Source organism: Ambystoma mexicanum, chromosome 4p (genome assembly GCF_040938575.1).
Source record: "Ambystoma mexicanum isolate Mex_15411 chromosome 4p, UKY_AmexF1_1, whole genome shotgun sequence".
Taxonomy (NCBI): domain Eukaryota; kingdom Metazoa; phylum Chordata; class Amphibia; order Caudata; family Ambystomatidae; genus Ambystoma; species Ambystoma mexicanum.
The window spans coordinates 1099656884-1099678923 of record NC_090927.1 but is presented as its reverse complement, the minus strand read 5'-3'; the positions used below and the strand labels follow the sequence as shown (position 1 = coordinate 1099678923).

General features: G+C 48.3%; 1 protein-coding gene across 2 annotated transcripts in view; it reads left to right on the top strand.

The window, feature by feature from the left end:
- ENPP3 (ectonucleotide pyrophosphatase/phosphodiesterase 3) overlaps positions 1 to 22040 on the top strand; it is a 759459-nt gene that overhangs the window by 220835 nt on the left and 516584 nt on the right. The gene's annotated exons all lie outside the window — the stretch shown is intronic.

Genomic DNA, 22040 nt, shown 5'->3' with positions numbered 1-22040 from the left:
ACCAACTTATGCAGGACCTTTGCTCTGTCTCCACTGCCGTTTCGAGGAGGCCTCAAAACTTGATATACTGCTAGCTCTGTGTTCACGGCACCCTCACACGAATTTCGTACACTTGGCATTCCCAGGTCTGAAGTGAGACAAGTGTACCAGAACCGAAGCAAACGTGGTTACCGTGTCACCCAGCCGTGGTGACGATCTTTGCAGGTGAACTGCATTTGTGCCCCTCTTGCCCCTGAAGCCTGCTGCAGTGAAACTGGCCTGATCCATCCACCAGGAGTGGAGAAATTGCCACTGTCCCTTTTGGGAATCATCGTTGTATCTTCGTCGCTGAAAGCGGCAGAGCCGCCAAATTGCTGCACTTGAACCTGCAACCAAAGTGGACTCGACTGCCGAAGTTTGGTCCAGAGTGCGCTGGGGATCTGTGAGTAATCTCAACCCTAACCGGTGGCCCCTAGCACCTCCATCCATTTTTACTCACAAGTGGACCGTGGGGGCCCCTCTCCTTTCCACCGCTAGTGCAAACTAGCGAACTATTCCCAACTCTTGGAATCGACTCTGTCCTCAAGTGGAGACCCTCCTCGAATAGTGGGAACCTATTCTTCATCACCTCACCCACCGTACAAGCTGTTAGAGACCCCTGAATAAGAGCCCGTTTTGCCCATTGGAACTACCACGTGCTCTTGCATTGCCTGTACTTTTGAGCATTAGGCTCCTCTCTTCTTAGGGATCGGACTGCCTCTTAGTTAGGAGTGTGTTGGCTGTAGAAGGGGCTAAAGACTAATTGCACTGCTTGTTTCCTTCCCCTTTAGGTTGTGGACCCATTTAGTGCTTTAACCCTTTAGACCCCATTGGTCTTGTATATATGTATTTTGATAGTATTGTGTTGGTCTAAATAGTATTACTGTGATTTGATTGTGTTTGAAACTCAAAGGCCTTGAAATACATGTATATGTATTTTTAATATATCTACACCTGACTGGGAGTTATTTGTAAGTGTCCTTTACTCTGTGTGCTCATTGAGGTCTTTCAGTCACCCTCACCCCTTCTGAGACTTAGTCTTGACAACCGCCAAGCTACCTTGATTGGTCTGGCTTATCCAGAAGTTTACCCTGTTCCAAGAAACTAGGTTGGCCTCCTGAACCTCTGCCCACCAGGTCAGAGTTCAGAAATCCATCTTAACAAATACCAGCTCCCATTGTGCACCCTTGATCCTCCGCTGTATCGGTGAATGGCCTCCGTATTTTGTTTGTGCGGCCTTGCAAGCCCGTGTTGGCCAATGCTTGGAGCTTAAATATGAGCCCTGGCTGCCCAACAGTAAGGAACGAACAAAGAGTTGTTCCAATGTGATGTTCCTCTTTGGCAGGGCCTCAGATTCTTCAATTCATGAAAGTGTGCCAAAGTCAGATATACAGTTTCTAAACACGTGCGGTGCATTGCAAACTGATCAGGGAATCCTGGCCTCTTAAAGTTTCATCATGAAACATTAAGGGGCCAGGATTCCCATCAGTTTTGCAACGCGCTGCACATGTTTAGAACTGTATATCTGATGTTGGCAGTAGCACATTGCCTTTAATAAATCCTCCCCATACCGCCCTGCACCTAGGATAGGGGGGCCACGCCGCTTGACTTACCTTACGGTAGCTGAGGTCTCAGGTGGAGGTCGAGTCGCAGTCGGACTCGGAGTCTGTCTCACTCTGTCTCCCTCGATAACACACGCTGTCCCGGAGTCACTGGAGCATGAGTCGCTGCCTGGCTTCTCCGTCATTCTGGAAACATGAAGGCTGCGACTGCGCAGTGTGTTCCCCGGCCTGGCCACATTCCTTATGCGCAGGCAAGGGGTACCGCAGCAGAAGTTGCAGACAGTCTACTTTTAACTTTTGCAAGCTGACATCGTATTTTACACGCTGCAGATACTTGCCTGGCGTTCCAGGGCCAACTAAACCACCTGTCCCTTCAATATGGCTGAATTCAGATGTTGGTAGTGGTGATCCTGTTAAAACCAAATTAGATCACATATATTCTGGCGGTAATGAGGGATTACTAGTCCGCCCACCCCTTTCTAGGTTATGAAAAATCTTTGGTTTTTCGTGAGATTGAAGCTGATCCCAAAGAGGGTGCTGGTGGCACCCCTCAAACGAGCTTGATGTGAGAGGTGTGGTGCTTACATTTTGCGCTTTGCCTAAACACATTTTGGAGAAATCTTTATTATATTTTGACCAGTTTGTCAGGGGCGCAATTAAGCCATTCTAGTCTGCACCATTTGAGAATGGCCTTAATTACTACCGTGTAGGAAGCCTGCACATGTTAATCTTCCCCATTTCAATGTCTCTCATTTTACTGTCCTAAGCGAGATAAAGGGCTCCGTTGGGCACATGTGACATGTGATTGACTCCTCCTCTTCTCTACTGGTCTTTAAGAGGGACCTGTGTTTAATAATGGCCACCTGGGTGCATCGCCTATGTACAGGGACTGCTTTCCACATAGGTTTATGCTTCATAAAACCCATGCATTCATAAATTACACAATTCCGTGGCAGACTTTTGATGGCTGTCAGAAGAACAGAAGATTATGTAGGCACACCCAACATGTAACTGCTGCTACCCTAGCACAGTCTCGGAAGTACCAGCATCTATAATACTTCTGGAATAATATAAATCAGTTTTTCTTTTACTGCCCGCAGAAAGATACATGGACACACCCGACCCACCTGACCTGACACGCGACTGCCTCTACTCCCCCAGCTCCGCCTTTCAACAACAACATAAGAAATACACGCATTTCAATATTATACGACCCCCTTCCACCTACCAGTGCTGTGTTGCAGTTCCATTATTCCCTCCCCCCTTCTCTCTCTTGGCTGTGTATCGCCCCCTGTTTGTATGAGGCAGCATATGCTGGTTCTACAAATATTGGACTATCTGAGTATTGTATATGTAACGCTCACCTGATTCCCACGGAGGCGCTGGTCTTGGCAGGAAGGTGTCTGCGACTCGAAAAGTGATGTGCAGGACTCGATTGGCTTCTGGGGTCGAACCTCTTCTCACTGTGTGTCGAACTCGAAGGGTGAGGTTTCTGCAGGTGAAAGAATATGGGGGTTAAGGGTCTGGGTTGTTGAATGTCCCTCTACCTCTCCCTCTCTTCCTAGCTTCTCCATAGAGCCCCCAGGTCAACGTGCTCACCTTAGATAGGTGAATGCTGGACTCTCCATCTGCGTCTGGTGCAGGGTGCCGTTGCCAGTTCCTTCACTGGTGAAACATAGGCCTCTTGAACTCAGAGGATCGTTACCGTCATTAACTGCACGAGAGGTGAGTTTCCGGACACCTTTTTAGTCTTTATAGTCTTTAGGTGCGTGGCACGTTAATATTGAACAGGACTCTGTATAATGCTTTTCCCTTTTTGTCTTGCAGGACTCCGGAGATGGAAGATGGAGTGAAGCGCCGGGAAATGAGTAAGTAAATGCAAGCGCTCAAACTGTCTTTTTCCCTTGCTGCTTAGTTCGTGCTGAAGAGACGCCGGAGTATTTGCAGGCGCTCTATTGTGACGAGCGCGATGGGCGTAAGTAAATACCTGTCTAATGTCTCTTCTTTTGTTTTCACAGGCGGCGATGCAGCGTGAAGAAATCCGGAATTCGCGGAGTGCTGGTAAGTAATAACAATGCTTTTGTCTTCACAGGCGGAGGTGCAGCGTGAAGAAATGGCCGCAGCCGATGGATCAGGTGAGTAAGCACTGCGTGTAAAGGTTGCCTTGCTAACCTGTTGTTTCTTGTGCAGGTGCTGTTGTTGACTGGATACAGGAATGGTAAGTATAATTCTTGCAGGTTCAGGATCGAAAGAAGAAAGGCTGGAACAGACTCAGTGAGCGTTCTGCTGCAGATGCAGAATAACGCGAAGCACGTTTCATCTATCGGGTGTGGTTTAAATAGCCTTGGAGTGATGAGGCGTCTTCCCCCACGGCCCCGCCTAGGTAAGAAAAGAGTTCCAGTTCCAGAAGAGTTCCAGTGCTGTATCCAGGGAGTGGAGCTTGCCCCACCCAGGTAAGAAAGTAGTTCCTGTTCACAGAGGACTTCTAAGTGGCTGGTAAGTAAGCAGCATGGTCTGCTGCAGGTAAGTCCACCCAAGCATCTTCATACATAATATGAGCCCGGCGCTTCCAGTGCCGGGACCGATGACTTTGATGAGCCTGGTGCCACCGGCGCCAGGACAAGGTCCAAAAGGTCCCAGTGGGGACCGGCTGGTGCCTAAGATAACGGTTAGGGGCCTGCTTCCAAGGATGTTGGGCTGTTCCTGACTCCTTGGAAGCAGTGATCATGACAGCACCCCCCCTCAAGGCCCCTCCCAAGCGTGTCTTCTCCGGGGGTTTTGGCTTGTCGGGGTGATTCAAATGGAATTTCTTGACCAGACGAGGTGCGTGGACATGTTCTGAGGGTTCCCAAGACCTTTCCTGGGGGCCGTATCCTTTCCAATCAACCAGGTAATATAATTTAGATTTGGAGATTTTGGAGTCTAGGATGTTCTTTACTTCGAACTCAATTTCTCCATCTACTAAAACAGGTTCTGGGAGTTCGGTCAATCTGGTTCCTGGTTGTACTGGTTTTAGTAAGGAGACATGGAATACTGGATGTATTTTCATATGCGAAGGCAATTCCAATTTAACAGCCACTGGATTAATTATGGCAGAGATAAGATAGGGTCCAAGGTATCTCGGGATAAAAGTGCGGGGTCCTTTTATAGGTAGGTGCTTAGTGGATAACCAGACCTGATCTCCCACTGCGTAGTGAGGGGCCTCTTTACGGTGCTGATCTGCTCCTTTCTTGAATTGAGCTTTAGCTCTTTGCAGATGGTCAGTGGCTTCCTTAAAAGCACGAGTGATCTCTGAGTGCAAGTGATCCACAGCAGGTGCCTCGAATTCTTGGGGAGGATCCTGGTTAGAGGTTCTAGGATGGTGTCCATATAATAAGAAGAAGGGAGTCTTTCCGGTTCCAGTATGAGTCGAATTGTTATAAGCGTATTCAGCAATCCAAAGAATGTCCTTCCAGGGTTTTCAGTTTGTTGGAGCATGCAACATAGATATTGCTCTAGAGTTTGATTTGTCCTCTCGGTTTGTCCGTCAGTCTGGGGATGGTGACTGGTAGAAAGTCTCACATCTATTTGAGCTAAACGACAGCAACTTCGCCAAAAGTGGGAGATGAATTGACTTCCCCTATCGGAAACCAAAACCGAGGGAAAACCGTGTAACCGAACGATGTTTTCTAAGAATTCTCGGGCCAATACTGAAGCTGAAGGTAGGCCCTTCAGGGGAATGAAGTGAGCCATCTTGGAGAATAGATCCACGACTACTAAAATGGTATTATACCCTGAGCATGGAGGTAAGTCCGTGATGAAATCCATGGACAGGGTCTGCCATGGACAGGGAGGGATGTCTAGTGGGTGTAAGAGGCCGGCTGGTTTCTCATTCAGACTTTTATTTTGGGCGCATACACCGCAAGAGATTACAAAGTCTCTAATATCCTTTTTCCATGATGGCCACCAGAAATGTCTTTTGACCTTTTCCATGGTTTTGGTTATGCCAGGGTGACCCTCCATTAGTGAATCGTGATAACAGGAGATTACTTGTCTTTGTATCTTCTCACTGGGCAAGTACAATCGTCCTCGGAAAAAAGGTAGGTCTTGATCCACTGAAAATTCTTTTCCCCTTAATTGCCAGTCCTGTAAGTCGGCCGGAGTTAGAAGTGATTTGACTGTGGTCTTGATGTCTTCAAAGGATTGAGCGCTGACCAAACCCAAAATCCTTTGTTCAGGGATTATGGGTATTGGTTCTGGATTGGTCAAATGTTCATCTATTCCCATCCGGGAAAGGGCATCTGCTTTTCCATTTTTACTGCCAGGTCGATAAGTAATTATAAAATCAAATTCTGCCAAAAACAGAGCCCAGCGAAGCTGCCTGGAAGACTGAGCTTTGGCCGTCTTCAGATACTGTAAGTTGCGGTGATCAGTCATTACGGTAACTGTGTGTCTGGCTCCCAAAAGATAATGCCGCCAGGCTTTAAAGGCCGATCTGATAGCTAAAAGTTCCTTGTCTGTAACTGAATAGTTGATCTCGGGAGCCGAGAATTTGCGGGACCAAAATGCTACAGGATGTAATTGATGTGTGACCGGATCTCTTTGTGATAAAACTGCCCCCATAGCAAGACTTGAAGCATCTGTTTCTACGATGTAGGGGAGTTCTGGACGAGGATGTTTTAGAACAGGTGCAGAAATGAATTTAGTTTTTAAGTCCTGAAAAGCTTGTTCCGCCTCAGTAGACCACTCAAAACGTTTGTTTTTCTTTAACAGAGCAGTGATGGGCTGGACTATTCGAGAGAATTCAGGAATGAATCTGCGGTAAAAATTAGCGAAGCCTAACATGCTTTGGACTCCCTTTATAGAGGTTGGTGAAGTCCACTTGATAATTGCATCGACTTTCTTTGAATCCATATGGACTCCGTTGGGTGACAATATGAATCCCAGGAACTCAACTTCAGTTACATTAAAAACGCATTTTTCGAGTTTAGCAAAAAGGTTATGTTGACGTAGTCTCTTGAGGACCTCTCTAACATGTTTCCGATGTTCTTCTTTAGATGATGAATAGACGAGGATGTCATCAATGTAGACAACAACACACACATATATGAGTTCTCTAAGGACATCATTCATAAAATACTGTAAGGCGGCAGGAGCGTTGCAAAGTCCAAAGGGCATAACTTGATATTCAAACAGCCCATACTTGGTGCGGAAGGCCTTCTTCCATTCATCGCCCTCTTTTATTTGTACCAAGTGGTAGGCTCCTCTGAGATCCAACTTTGTATATATACATGCGTCTTTGAACTTGGTCCAGGAGTTCAGGGATCAAAGGTAACGGGTATCTGTTTTTAACGGTGATTTGATTCAGGGCGCAGTAATCTATACAAGTCCTAAGGTCTCCTTCCTTTTTCGGAACGAAGAACAAAACCGAGGAAGCTGGAGATTTTGAAGGACGGATAAACCCGTTGGCTAGGTATTGGTCCAGATATTGTCTGAGGTGAAGATTCTCTGGCTCGGTGAGGGCATAAATCCTACTGCAAGGAGGAGTTGTTCCGGGTATCAGATCTATTTGACAGTCGTAAGACCTATGAGGAGGTAGGGTGTTAGCTTGATCCTTCCGAAAGACGTCTTGGAATTCCTGGTATTCGGGAGGTAATTTGGGAACCTCAGAAGAGATTGCCGCCAGTGAAACATCAGGCCGATGATAACAAGTGGTAAAACATTCTGGAAACTGAACCGTCTTTGCTCGCCAATCGATCTGAGGATTGTGCTTCTCTAACCAAGGGATTCCCAGAATGATCTGGAACTGAGGGGCCTTGATCACATCGAACACGATTTTCTCCCGGTGTCCATCTTGGCTCACTAGCGTCACTTCTTGGGTGGCGTGCGTTACTGGTCCAGAGGCTATCTCCGTGCCATCCACTGTAGTAATGACGTCTTTTACTGCCTTAGGGACAAGGGGTAGGTTCATCCTTGATACCATTTCACGGTCCACATAATTACCGATTGCTCCGCTGTCGATGTAAGCTTCAATAGCATGCAAACGATCCGGACGATCAGGACTAATGAGGACCATGGGCACCACGAAATGCGAGGTCACGGGACAGATCTTAACGCTCGGCAAGAGGACCTCTACACTTGTCAGGCTAGGTCGTTTCCCTGCTCAGAATTTGTGGTACAGGTATCTGCGGCTCCTACAGCCTTCTTAGCTGGTTTCACTGGACAGTCTCGAAGAAAGTGCCCTGAGTTTCCGCAATAGAGGCATAATTGCAGCTGTCTTCTTCTTTCCCGCTCCTTTTGGGTTAAAGGTCCTTTCATGCCCCCTATTTGCATGGGTTCCACAGTGTCAGCTCCCCTAGTAGAGGTCTGTGGTTTAGAAAACACTCGGGTATCAAATTTGGAACGATCAGCCTTCCTGTTCTGTAATCTGTGGTCCAATTGGACAACTAAGTCAATATAGTCTGAGCATTCTTGTGGAGGATTCACAACTTGAGCTAACACATCCTTGAGCTCTCCACGCAAGCCTCGGTAGAAAAGCGTTATTCTCTTATTCTCGGGCCATTGAGTTTCCACTATAAGTCTGTTGAATGAGGCTATATAAGTCAAGAGGTCTTGATTACCCTGTCGTAATGAAAGAAGTTCATTGTCCAAGGCCTGCCCTTGTGCATGTCTTGCGAACAGTTTCTCCATGCTGGACTGGAAGGCCTGGAAATCATGTAAAACCGGATCATCCTGGGTGACTAAAGGGATCGACCAATCTGCTGCGCTGCCACTGAGATAAGAAAGCACGAAAGCCACCTTGGTCTGATCTGTTGGGGATGCAGCTGGTCGACATAAGAAGTGTAGGCGGCACTGGTTGATGAACACTGCAAATTTCTTTGGGTCACCAGAAAAGTGCTCGGGCGGAGCCAATGGCACATTACCGGGTAGATTGATTTGCACTGGATTTAAAGATGATGCAGAAGGATAACTTCCTCCTGGAGCGGGCAAAGGTGTCTGTCCTGCCTGCGTTTGTAGCAATTGCCTAGCGAGGTCCTCTGTTCGCTCCTTGGAAATTATCAGCTCTCTTCTTAGAGAGTTTGTTTCCTGACAAGCTGCATGTACTTCTGCTCTTAATTCCCCGAGCAACTGGGCTAATTGATCAGTGTCTGAGGTTTCCATTGCGCCTGGGTAGGAGTTTTGCGGTGGGCTTCGCGTTCTCTAACGCTCACCTGATTCCCACGGAGGCGCTTGTCGTGGCAGGAAGGTGTCTGCGACTCGAAAAGTGATGTGCAGGACTCGATTGGCTTCTGGGGTCGAACCTCTTCTCACTGTGTGTCGAACTTGAAGGGTGAGGTTTCTGCAGGTGAAAGAATATGGGGGTTAAGGGTCTGGGTTGTTGAATGTCCCTCTCCCTCTCCCTCTCTTCCTAGCTTCTCCGTAGAGTCCCCAGGTCAACGTGCTCACCTTAGATAGGTGAATGCTGGACTCTCCATCTGCGTCTGGTGCAGGGTGCCGTTGCCAGTTCCTTCACTGGTGAAACATAGGCCTCTTGAACTCAGAGGATCGTTACCGTCGTTAACTGCACGAGCGGTGAGTTTCCGGACACCTTTTTAGTCTTTATAGTCTTTAGGTGCGTGGCACGTTAATATTGAACAGGACTCTGTATAATGCTTTTCCCTTTTTGTCTTGCAGGACTCTGGAGAGGGAAGATGGAGTGAAGCGCCGGGAAATGAGTAAGTAAATGCAAGCGCTCAAACTGTCTTTTTCCCTTGCTGCTTAGTTCGTGCTGAAGAGACGCCGGAGTATTTGCAGGCGTTCTATTGTGACGAGCGCGATGGGCGTAAGTAAATACCTGTCTAATGTCTCTTCTTTTGTTTTCACAGGCGGCGATGCAGCGTGAAGAAATCCGGAATTCGCGGAGTGCCGGTAAGTAATAACAATGCTTTTGTCTTCACAGGCGGAGGTGCAGCGTGAAGAAATGGCCGCAGCCGATGGATCAGGTGAGTAAGCACTGCGTGTAAAGGTTGCCTTGCTAACCTGTTGTTTCTTGTCTTTGCAGGTGCTGTTGTTGACTGGATACAGGAATGTTAAGTATAATTCTTGCAGGTTCAGGATCGAAAGAAGAAAGGCTGGAACAGACTCGGTGAGCGTTCTGCTGCAGATGCAGAATAACGCGAAGCACGTTTCATCTATCGGGTGTGGTTTAAATAGCCTTGGAGTGATGAGGCGTCTTCCTCCACGGCCCCGCCTAGGTAAGAAAAGAGTTCCAGTTCCAGAAGAGTTCCAGTGCTGTATCCAGGGAGTGGAGCTTGCCCCACCCAGGTAAGAAAGTAGTTCCTGTTCACAGAGGACTTCTAAGTGGCTGGTAAGTAAGCAGCATGGTCTGCTGGAGGTAAGTCCACCCAAGCATCTTCATACATAATATGAGCCCGGCGCTTCCAGTGCCGGGACCGATGACTTTGATGAGCCTGGTGCCACCGGCGCCAGGACAAGGTCCAAAAGGTCCCAGTGGGGACCGGCTGGTGCCTAAGATAATGGTTAGGGGCCTGCTTCGAAGGATGTTGGGCTGTTCCTGACTCCTTGGAAGCAGTGATCATGACAGTATAGTGCTAGGAATATACAAAAGCGCTACAATATCGCCACCAGGGGAAAAAATGTTCTTTTGGGACTAGGCTCGTCTTTCAAGGTGAATAATTTGTTATCATAATGCTCCCAAATATATTTCACAGAAGGCGACACAGAGTGTTGGCATGGCGACTGATGTGGCCAAGAAGGGACAGCAATGCTGACACAGCGGCCTGGCAACAAAAGCGCACCCTGGCATTTCCCGGGCGAGGGAGTGGGGGCATCCGTGGCAGTGGCACGCACAGCTCTCCATGCAGAGGCGATGGAGAGCCAGGAGAGGGCCAAGGGTGGCACCACTGCAGTGGAAGGGCAGTGGAAGGCGCACGGGTGACGCTGTGGCACTGCATACAGTGGGGAGGAGTGGGTTAGGCACCTTGTGTGGCAGTGCATGCATTGTGGCCAAGAGGTGAAGGGAGGAGGCAGGTCCAGCAATGGGGCATTGCCACATTAGGGTGAAAGAAGTTGGGGGGTCTGTGTTCTGGCATTACATGCGCTTGATGGGGGAGAGAAAGCGTGTGTCTTCACACAGTGCGTGTAGTGGGGGGTGCAGTGAAATAGATGGGCTGTGTTTCGTCACAGCATTCAAGTGTTAAAGGGAGCTAGGGTGCGTGTGTTCTGGAGGCGTGCGTGTGTTCTTTAGGCATTGCATGCATTATGTTAGGGAGTGTGGGTGATCTAACAATGCATGCATTGGGGGGAAGAACGTTATATGGTGTTTGTGCTGGCACTGCATGCATTGTGGAAAGAAAGGTGGGTTTTGTTGGGGCACTGAATGCAGTGGTAAAAATATGATGCTGTCTGCCATTGCATGCGAGCAAGGTAGAGCGATTGTGAACGGGGCAGTCAGCAATGCACCCCCCCTCCTCGCCACAACCCTTAACCCAGGACTACAGCAACAGACACACCGGATGAAAAGGTGTGCGTGCTCTGGCACTGTGTGTACTGGGCAGCAGAGAGAACACCCGACTTGCTCTGTCAATGTGGGCGAGGGGTAGGGGAGTTCTGGTCCTGGACCCAGTGAGGTGTTTTATGGACTGAAGGACAGGGTCGGACTGGAACAAGAAAAAGGCCCAGACACCCCCAAAAAAAAAGTGGCCCACCCCTCTCCTCAAAAAAGTGTTCCACCCCTCGCCTCACGACCCTCGACCTATGATGACATCACCAGAAGTGATGTCATTTGACCCCACCCCAAAGTGACATCCCGGGAAGCGATGAAACATGACCTTTCACCCCTTGATACCCCTTGACAAAACAGGAAGTGGCATCAAATAGCATTGTTCTTAAGTACACTATGAAAAATATGGTTATGATTTACATGGTTGTGATATACATTTCATACAGGAATGGATCACCATATGTATCATTAATATCTGTGTGTATACATCCATATTGTCAAATTACTGTGAATGCAAGCAGACGGACAAGGCCAAATGATATGTTATTGTATAACACTTACGCTTAAGCTCTTTTTTATAGTACAAATATGCATACAATATCACCCAACCTGTGTTGGTACTCATTTATCGACCTAAGAAGGATGAAAGGCTGAGATGGCCTTGCTGGGATTCATACCTGCAGGTCACACACACATCTCAGTAGCGATCAACCCACTGAGGTATCATATCGGCTATAGTAAAATGAGCAATTATTCTGTAGTGGATACCATTAAACTGGTAACTCAGATTTAACAGCAGGCCAGTTAAGTTCATCTGCAAAATAATAGATTTTTTTTCAAATCTTTTTTTTTGTTTACTTTTTATTTTTTTCAAACACGCCCAGGTGTGTCAGAAACTGTCCCTCACTCCCCAGGGACAATTTTGGCCCAGCCACGGGCCGAGAGGCTGAGGGGGCCGCCAATCCAACCCTGCCGCAGGAATGAAACACACACGTGGCATTGAGGTGAAGGCGCTAGAGACACCCATTCGGGGGGGATAAAAGCTATTATATCCCCCCCACTTACAATTGTGGGGGGATTTGTCCCCCCAAACCCCCATCTCCTACACCCACGGGCGCAGCAGTATTCAAACTGTGGGACGCGACCCTCTGGAGGGCTGTGGCCTCATGTGCAGGGGGTTCTGAAAATAAGATTCTAGACTAAAAAAGTTATTTGATTTTAAGATGTGACTTGGAGATGAGCTTCTTTAAAGTCATTGATTACAGTTTGTTTCTGGCCTTTCCTGGATTTATTAATATATACCTGATTCACTTGTTTGCATATGTGTTTAGGTGTTTTCCCTAGCATTAATGTGTCTACACAACCCTCACTTCTAAGTGCTCTGTGACACTGTAATTATGCTGGAATGCCCTGACAGGCATGGTTCAGACAGTCGCAGTAAAGTGAGCATCAGAGCACACGCTGTATTAACTGGGTTGCTTTGCTCTCCATCCCACGAGGATCTTGTCTGACATAGGCCTGTTCTTGCAGGGCCCAGATGACTGGACGATGTAGGATTGGCTGTTCACATCCAGAACATGAAGGGCTTTGTCCCTGCTCATTGGTTTCTTGCTTTGCATTTGAAGTGCAAATAAACGTGAGTCTCTTTGTTATAAGCCGAGTATTTTGGTTGTGTGATTAGATGAGTGTAGAGAAAGTGGGAGCGACTATCGTTAGTGGGATGTCCGTTAAGAGCTGTGAAAGTTGGGCAATTAAAAATAGAAGGGGTAAATAAAGTTGCAAGAGAAAAGACTGCTAGCAAGTTTTCTTGGCATGCACTTTCTGTCCATGTGTGTCAAAGTATATTCAGGGTAGGTTAAATAAATTTACAGTCATACATTTTTTGCCCAACATGTTACTATAATTTTTTTATTTTTTGTCAGCTCTGTTTAGTTTGTGATTTGTGTACTTTTTCAAGTCATCTCTATAAAAACAACATTATTTCTGTCCTCGGAATTCTAACATAAACACATATCTGCATGGGCGTAGGACATGGGGGGGCACAGGGGGGTTGTAATGTCATTCATCCCCCCCAGAATATGTGTTTGGTGTGTTGTGCAGGGATCTGTTTTTGAAGTGGGGGAGGCGCTGCTTACTATGTAAGCTGCCCTCTCCCCCATGTCCCCCAAAGCATGGGGGCAATACCCTGGGGGCAGATGGGTGATCATCTGCCCCCAGGGAAGGGGGTAAACAAAAAAATAGATTTTTTTAAAAAACCTAGTTTTGGGTGTGGTGGGGTGGGTGCGGCTGGGACCACTAGCCACCAGGGATTTTTGCAAGGGGGGTGGCCCTCTCCCCCCACCCTAAGTGGATGGGGCACCTTATGTAGCCTTCCCTGGGGGCAGAGTTCTGCCCCTAGGAAGGGTTACATGAGATGCTCCCATCCATTTGGGGTGGAGGGGAGGCCACTGCAAATATTGGCAGAACCACCCCCCAAGCCTGGGGCAGTACGTTTTGCTCCCCCGGGGGCAGATGGCAACACATATGTGCCCATCTGCCCCTAGGAAAGGGCAAAACAAATATATATATATTATAACTTGTTTTGGGTGGGGGTGGAGGGGCCCACTAGACCACCAGGCTTTTTTGTGTTTGAAAGGGATGGTGGCCCTCCCTCCACCCTATGTGGATGGGGGACCCTTATGTAGCCCTCCCGGCAGCAGATTTCTGCCCCTAGGAAGAGGTACATGAGATGCCCCCATCCATTTGGGGTGAGGGGAGAGGCCACTGCAAATATTGGCAGAGCCACTCTGCCCCCAAGCCTGGGGCAGTACGTTTTGACCCCCCCTGGGGGCAGACAGCCATACACATGTGCCCATCTGCCCCTAGGGAAGGGCAGAACAAATATATATATATTATAACTTGTTTTGGGTGGGGGTGGGGTCCCACTAGATCACCAGGATTTTTTGTGTTTGAAAGGGGGGGTGGCCCTCTCCCCCCACCCTAAGAGGATGGGGGCACCTTATGTAGCCTTCCCTGGGGGGCAGATTTCTGCCCCTAGGAAGGGTTACATGAGATGCTCCCATACATTTGGGTGGGGGGGCACTGCAAATATTGGCAGAGCCATCCCCCAAGCCTGGGGCAGTACGTTTAGCCCCCACGGGGGCAGATGGCCACACACATGTGCCCATCTGCCCCTAGGAAAGGGGCAAAACAAAAAGGCCACTAGGCACCGAAGTTCAAAATTAAAAAGGCAGGGCCAAATGAAATGCAGCCACTGGGCACAACTGAATTCAAAATTGAACAGGCAGGGTGAAATGCAATGCGGCAACTGGGCAACTAAATTCAAAATTAAACAGGCAGGATGAAATGCAATGCAGCCACTGTGCACAACTAAATTCAAAATTAAATAGGCATGGTAAAATGCAATGCGGCCACTGGGCACAACTAATTTCAAAATTAAATGGGCGGGGTGAAATGCAATGCAGCCACTGGGCACAACTAAGTTCAAAATTAAACAGGCAGGGTGAAATGCAATGCAGCCACTGGGCACAACTAAGTTCAAAATTAAACAGGCAGGGTGAAATGCAATGCGGCCACTGAGCAACTAAGTTCAAAATTAAACAGGCAGGGTGGAATGCAATGCAGCCACTGGGCACAACTAGGTTCAAAATTAAATAGGCATGGTAAAATGCAATGCGGCCACTGGGCACAACTAAGTTCAAAACTAAACAGGCAGGGTGAAATACAATGCGGCCACTGAGCAACTAAATTGAAAATTAAACAGGCAGGATGAAATGCAATGCAGCCACTGTGCACAACTAAATTCAAAATTAAATAAGCAGGGTGAAATGCAATGCGGCCATTGGGCACAACTAAGGTCAAAATTAAATAAGCAGGGTGAAATGCAATGCGGCCACTAGGCAACGAAGTTCAAAAGTAAAAAGGCATGGTCAAATGAAATGCGGCCACTGGGCAACTAAATTAAAAATTAAACAGGCAGGATGAAATGCAATGCAGCCACTGTGCACAACTAAATTCAAAATTAAATAAGCAGGGTGAAATGCAATGCGGCCATTGGGCACAACTAAGGTCAAAATTAAATGGGCGCGGTGAAATGCAATGCGGCCACTAGGCACAACTATGTACAAAATTAAACAGGAAGTGTGAAATGCAGTGCGGCCATTAAGCAACTAAGTTCAAAATTAAACAGGCAGGGTGAAATGCAATGCGGCCACTGGGCACAACTGAATTCAAAATTAAACAGGCAGGGGGAAATGCAATGCGACCACTGGGCAACTAAGTTCACAATTATACAAGCAGGGTGAAATGCAATGCGGCCACTAGGCATAACTGAATTCAAAATTAAATGGGCGGGGTGAAATGCAATGCAGCCACTGCACACAACTGAATTCAAAATTAAATAGGCAGGGTGAAATGCAATGCGACCACTGGGCAACTAAGTTCACAATTAAACAGGCAGGGTGAAATGCAATGCGGCCACTAGGCACAACTGAATTCAAAATTAAACAGGCAGGGTGAAATGCAATGCGGCCACTGGGCACAACTAATTTCAAAATTAAATGGGTGGGGTGAAATGCAATGCAGCCACTGGACACAACTAAGTTTAAAATTAAACAGGCAGGGTGAAATCCAATGCAGCCACTGGGCACAACTGAATTCAAAATTAAACAGGCAGGGTGAAATGCAAGGCAGCCACTGGGAAACTAAGTTCAAAATTAAACAGGCAGGGTGAAATGGAATGCGACCACTGGGCACAACTAAATTCAAAATCAAACAGGTAGGGTAAAATGCAATGTGGCCACTGGGCACAACTAAATTAAAAATTAAACAGGCAGGGTGAAATGAAATGCGGCCACTGGGCACAACTAAATTCAAAATCAAACAGGTAGGGTAAAATGCAATGTGGCCACTGGGCACAACTAAATTCAAAATTAAACAGGCAGGGTGGAATGCAATGCGGCCGCTGGGCACAACTAAGCTCAAAGTTCAAGTGTGGCTTGGACACAGTGAAAGAGTACAAAGTGGTAGCTGGTTGTGCAAGTGGGACAGTCACAGGTGTGGTTGAAAAGGATAGATGTAGAAGTTGAGGGAACAACCTACAGAGTTAAAGTTCGAAGCTCCAATAAGTCCAAGTGTCCAAGACGTATGGAGTTCACCTCAGCCTCCATGTACACTGTGGTGTTACAAGGGGACCCAAACCCGGCCAAGCAGCGGACAGGAAGCAGACAGGGCCTTCGTACAACGGGCCGGGCCCCGCCTCCCGGTTGTTGGGATTGGCTGGAAAAAGAACAAACCAGCCAATCGAAGCGGGGGTACGCCGAGAAAGAAGGCACAGCTTGTAGCATGGGCGTAGGACATGGGGGGGACAGGGGGTCACATCTCCCCCACAATTTTAAGTGGGGGGGATGTAATGCCACTTATCCCCCCCAGAATATGTGTTCGGTGTGTTGTGCAGGGATCTGTTTTTGAAGTGGGGGGAGGCGCTGCTTACTATGTAAGCTGCCCTCTCCCCCCTGGCCCCCAAAGCATGGGGGCAATACCCTGGGGGCAGATGGGTGATCGTCTGCCCCAGGGAAGGGGGGTAAACAAAAAAATAGATTTTTTTTTAAAACCTAGTTTTGGGTGTGGTGGGGTGGGTGCGGCTGGGACCACTAGCCACCAGGGATTTTTGCAAGGGGGGTGGCCCTCTCCCCCCACCCTAAGTGGATGGGGCACCTTATGTAGCCTTCCCTGGGGGCAGATTTCTGCCCCTAGGAAGGGTTACATATGATGCTCCCATCCATTTGGGGTGGAGGGGAGGCCACTGCAAATATTGGCAGAACCACCCCCCAAGCCTGGGGCAGTACATTTTGCTCCCCCCGGGGGCAGATGGCAACACATATGTGCCCATCTGCCCCTAGGAAAGGGCAAAACAAAAATATATATATTATAACTTGTTTTGGGTGGGGGTGGGGGGGCCCACTAGACCACCAGGCTTTTTTGTGTTTGAAAGGGACAGTGGCCCTCCCTCCACCCTAAGTGGATGGGGGTACCTTATGTAGCCCTCCCGGCAGCAGATTTCTGCCCCTAGGAAGAGGTACATGAGATTCCCCCATCCATTTGGGGTGAGGGGAGAGGCCACTGCAAATATTGGCAGAGCCACTCTGCCCCCAAGCCTGGGGCAGTACGTTTTGACCCCCCGGGGGCAGACGGCCACACACATGTGCCCATCTGCCCCTAGGGAAGGGCAAAACAAATATATATATATTATAACTTGTTTTGGGTGGGGGTGGGGTCCCACTAGATCACCAGGATTTTTTGTGTTTGAAAGGGGGGGTGGCCCTCTCCCCCCACCCTAAGAGGATGGGGGCACCTTATGTAGCCTTCCCTTGGGGGCAGATTTCTGCCCCTAGGAAAGGGTACATGAGATGCTCCCATACATTTGGGTGGGGGGGCACTGCAAATATTGGCAGAGCCATCCCCCAAGCCTGGGGTAGTATGTTTAGCCCCCACGGGGGCAGATGGCCACACACATGTGCCCATCTGCCCCTAGGAAAGGGGCAAAACAAAAATAAAACAAATTATAACTTGTTTTGGGTGGGTGTGGGGGGCCACTGAACCACCATGGTTGTTTTTATTGGAAAGGGGGGTGGCCCTCTCCCCCCCACCCCAAATGGATGGGGGACATTTCATGTAGCCCTCCCTGGGGCAGATTGCTAGCACAATTTGCCCCTAGGAAAGAGACAAAAACAAAAACATTTATAACTTGTTTTGGGTGGGTGTGGGGGACAATAAACCACCATGGATGTTTTTAGTGGAAAGGGGGGTGCCCACAGGTATCTTTTTGGAAATGCATAAGGTTCTCTGTTTTCCTTGGTGGCTTCGACACCCTAGGCCCAAATCTGTAGGTTGTCCACATTAGCAAAATCTTCTCTGCCGAAAGGCTTGTGGTTATCAGTGGGTTAGCCTTTTCCCTTTTCGCCGAGGTAGGTGCATCCACACATGTGAGGTACCGTTTTTGTCGGGACACCTGTCGGAACGCGGGAAGGTAGGACATCTGCTGTTGGCAGCACGTTTAAGTGGGTGTGCAGAGGGAAATGTCTCTGAAATGTTCATACATTTCACTCTGGCCACCACCTGAAACACGTTGCCAACACCACATGTCCTACCATCCTGCGTTCCCACAGGTGTCCCGACGAAAATGGTACCTCACATGTGTGGGTGCACCTACCTGGGTGCAAAGGGAAAAGGCTAACCCACTGGTAACCCGAAGCCTTTCGGCAGAGCAGATTCCAAAGGATTCCAGACTTCTGAGGCTGATAACATTAGTAGCATTGAGTTACATGCCACCTGACAGGTATGTGTGATGAAGCTGCAAAGCAGAGCTGTTAGTGGGCTAAAGCAGGAGGCAATGTCTGCCCACCCTCAAAGGGTACGTACAGCCAAAGGTACTAGGCCCCTCCCCCATCATGGCTGTAGGGGCCAGGCTCCAAACCAGGGCAAGAATGCCCTCCACTCATTCATGCCCCAGGAACCCTGTTGAGCAACCTCTGTGCTTTCCAGATGATGCTAATGTTATATAAAGCCAGAAGTCTAAAAGGTAGTCACTTAATTGCAGCTGGAAATTAGCTCCTGGCGTGATCAAAATGTCTTAACCAAGTGTGACATCATCCCCTTCATTTATAAGCAATATACGTGTTCTCGCATTTCTTCATCCACTGAATTACTGTTAGAAACAAAGGCAAGAGTTGTGTCTCTTGTGTAGGCATTAGGATGGCAGTTGCCAGCCTCTGGCATAATATGCCCATGTTCTTCCAATATTGGCTAGCTGTTGCCCTCTTGTGGACAGGGAGAACCATCATGCCAGTGACTGGCAAATGCCTTTCCCCTGCAGGCAGAAAAGCGGAAATAAGAGGCCAAATCAAGATACAAAACAAATAGAAGTTAAGACAGACTGCAGCTGCCATTGCTGTGTTAGGGAGAATATGTTGAGTGTTCAAGCAAGGAGGTATGTATTAAGCAAGCAAGCAGTGAGACAATGGAGAGGCAAAGAAAGGCCAGAGGGGCTCTTTGAATAATGTAACAGGGCAGAGGACCCATGCTCTGCCGTCCTCGTAACATATGAGAGAATCAAATAGATCAGGCTTTGCAGAAAATGTTAAACGAGAAAGGAACAGAGTCCAACTCTGCATTCACAATAACAAAGGCAAAGAAAGGCTAGGCTCTGAAGCCAGCATGAGATGGAATAAGAGGGACCAGACTCATCGTGAGAGGCTGGCCCCACATAACGGGCTGCCCCTCTGGCCACCCCCTTGGGTCCACATACACCCCACCTACTAGGCATCCCCCCGGTCTGACACATCCGGCCGCGGACCTGGGAAGTGCTTATAAGGAGGTGGGCTTGCGATCGCTCATCCCATCCTCCTTGTTTGCTGTACACCCCCCCCCCCCCGGAGGACAGTCAAAGCAGCAACATCACACATCTGGTCCCTCTACTCCCATAACAGGGCTTACTCAGAGGTACAAACAAGATTTCCTCTTTCTTTGAAACCCCCACCCTTCTATTCCAAGAGGCACACATGTCTCCTTGCCCCACACAAAAAAAGTAGCAACTTGCACTTGGTGGAAACGGCTGCAACTCCTTTATTTGGCAGGAGTCCACTTACAGGTGATCTGCTTCTTAACGAGCTGGCGTCCTAGCTGTGGCCCACTGGAAGTAATTGTTATTTCCTCTCTCTTACCATGAGCTCATAGTCAGATGAAAAATCCAGAAATGCAACATACAAAGACATGTTCTTTGCTGCTGCATCCTTTAATGTTCTTCTGTTTTCCTTTCTCTTGTTTTATACAGTGATATTTGTAATTTAATACGTACTGCTATTTTAATTCTAATCTTGTGAAAAGTGGAGTTATTTGACTAAAACACAATAAATAAATAAAGCAAAGTCCCCAAGATGTCCCCTGTCCCCCCCAGATTTTATGGGCCTCATTACGACCCAGGCGGTAAGTTACCGCCTGGGCCGTGACTTTACCACCATGGCGTAAACTACGTTTACGCCATGGTGGTTGGTGGACTTACCGCCCCATTCCGAGGTTGGCGGGACGGTAAGTCCCCAATCCCCATTTACCCTTCCCCATTCCCATTTTTGCCCCATAGGGCATAATGGGAGTGGGGAAGGCGTTAATTACGCCACCGTAAATTACGGTGGCGTAATTAACTCCATGGTCCCTTAGCGCCATGGATTTTAACACCTGCTAAAAGCAGGTGTTAAATCCGCCATGGCGCTAAGGGACCTCGTACTCAGGCGGTAAGGGTCGGCGCTGTTTACGCCATCGTAAAACCCTTACCGCCTGAGTCGTAATGAGGCCCTATGTGTCTCCTATGCCCCTGCATATCTGTACCATTCTGAGCTGGCAAGGTATGCAGTGAAGGGATTCAGTTTGCAGTGTACGCTGCTCAAAAAAGTCGCACTCATGGTTTACTAGACTATACGGTAGCACTGAAAAGTAACGGCTTGTCGTTAGTGAAAATGTTTTCTGTGTTGCAACATATTCAACAAATCAAGACATATTTGGTGCTTCCTAATGTGTGGGTGACCCTGAGAATAGCATGCCTCCCCCAGTTGCAATTGCAAACTGGATTTTGACCTTTTTATTTTTAAATGTGTGCTCTAAAATGCAATATTTTAGACCATTATTTAAAAAATAATCCTGAGGGAGAACCCCCTCTCTGCCCCGAATGATTGGTTCAGGCTTCCTCGATAAACTTGGTTGCTATGGCATATCGGGGGACATATTTATGCCCCTCCATTTATTCACCAGCCGCCACTGGCTCTTGGACTGTGCTGGGAGCAGCTTTGGGGGCCGGGGGCAGGGACTGTGGTGGGAGGAGGATGGGGCGGAGCCATGGGATAGTGGTGGGAGCAGGGTGGGGAGAGCCCAGGGACTTTGGAAGGAGCAGGGTGGGGAGAGCCCAGGGTCTATGGTGAAGTGGGATTGGGTGAGCCCAGGGTCTGGTCTAGGAATGGGATGAGGGAGTCCAGAGACTGTGATGGGAGCAGGTGGTGGTGTCCAAGGAATATACTAGGAGCAGGGTGTTGCGACGCCACGCAATAGTTCATAGCCATTTGGACTTACTGCCCATTTGGCATTTTTGGGGGGGCCCGGCCTGCCCATATTTTGCTCAGGGGGCCCAGGACAAAAAGGTTGACGACCACTGGTTTAGGGTGAAAAACCCCAGTCTTGGCAGAAATGTGAGCGCCCTTCTCCTAAGGATAAACACAGCTTAAAAAGTCTGTTCTTTGGAAAGTCGCCTACTAAGGGTCCACAGTCATTGTGCCATAAAATAGGAGACATATCCATTTGCTTATCAGTTGGGTCCTGACCAGCAGGACAGTCCAGCACCGAAGCTCAAGATCATTCTCTTCTGACCTCGAGGACCAACCAGGAACCTAGCACAGGTGTTTCTGCTGTGCTGTCCGTCATCAGTGAGGTGAAGCTGTGTCTCCCTGGGCCCACGGAGCAAGGGCTTAATTCCTGTATTACCCTCACTGACTCAGGGGGATATCGCGAGAGTTTTAAAATGTACCAAAAATGTGTGAGTCTTTTTCAGGAAAGTGTTTTCTATTCATACATTGATGCACTTTCTGGGATCATGAACATATGAACATGGGAAAGGGAACATCCCATGTACCACAAGACAATGAAAAGCTAAGAGTGCTTATTGAGAACCAACACAGTCTACTTTAACCAGAGGTCAGAAAGGCTTGAAGGCCAAGAAGCACAGTGCCACTTTATGACACACAATTGTCCAACTGTACCGGCCTGTCTATAATCGCATGTATTCTCGTGTTTTATTTAAAACAATATGCCATCTTCTTCAGTCCCTCTCTCTGCAGTATGTTCCGACTCTTACCCCTCCACCAGCTGGGCTACGGCCCTCATTCAAACAGGGCCCTTATATAAAGGCCCAGCGGCCGAAGTGGGCGGGAGCGGTTGGG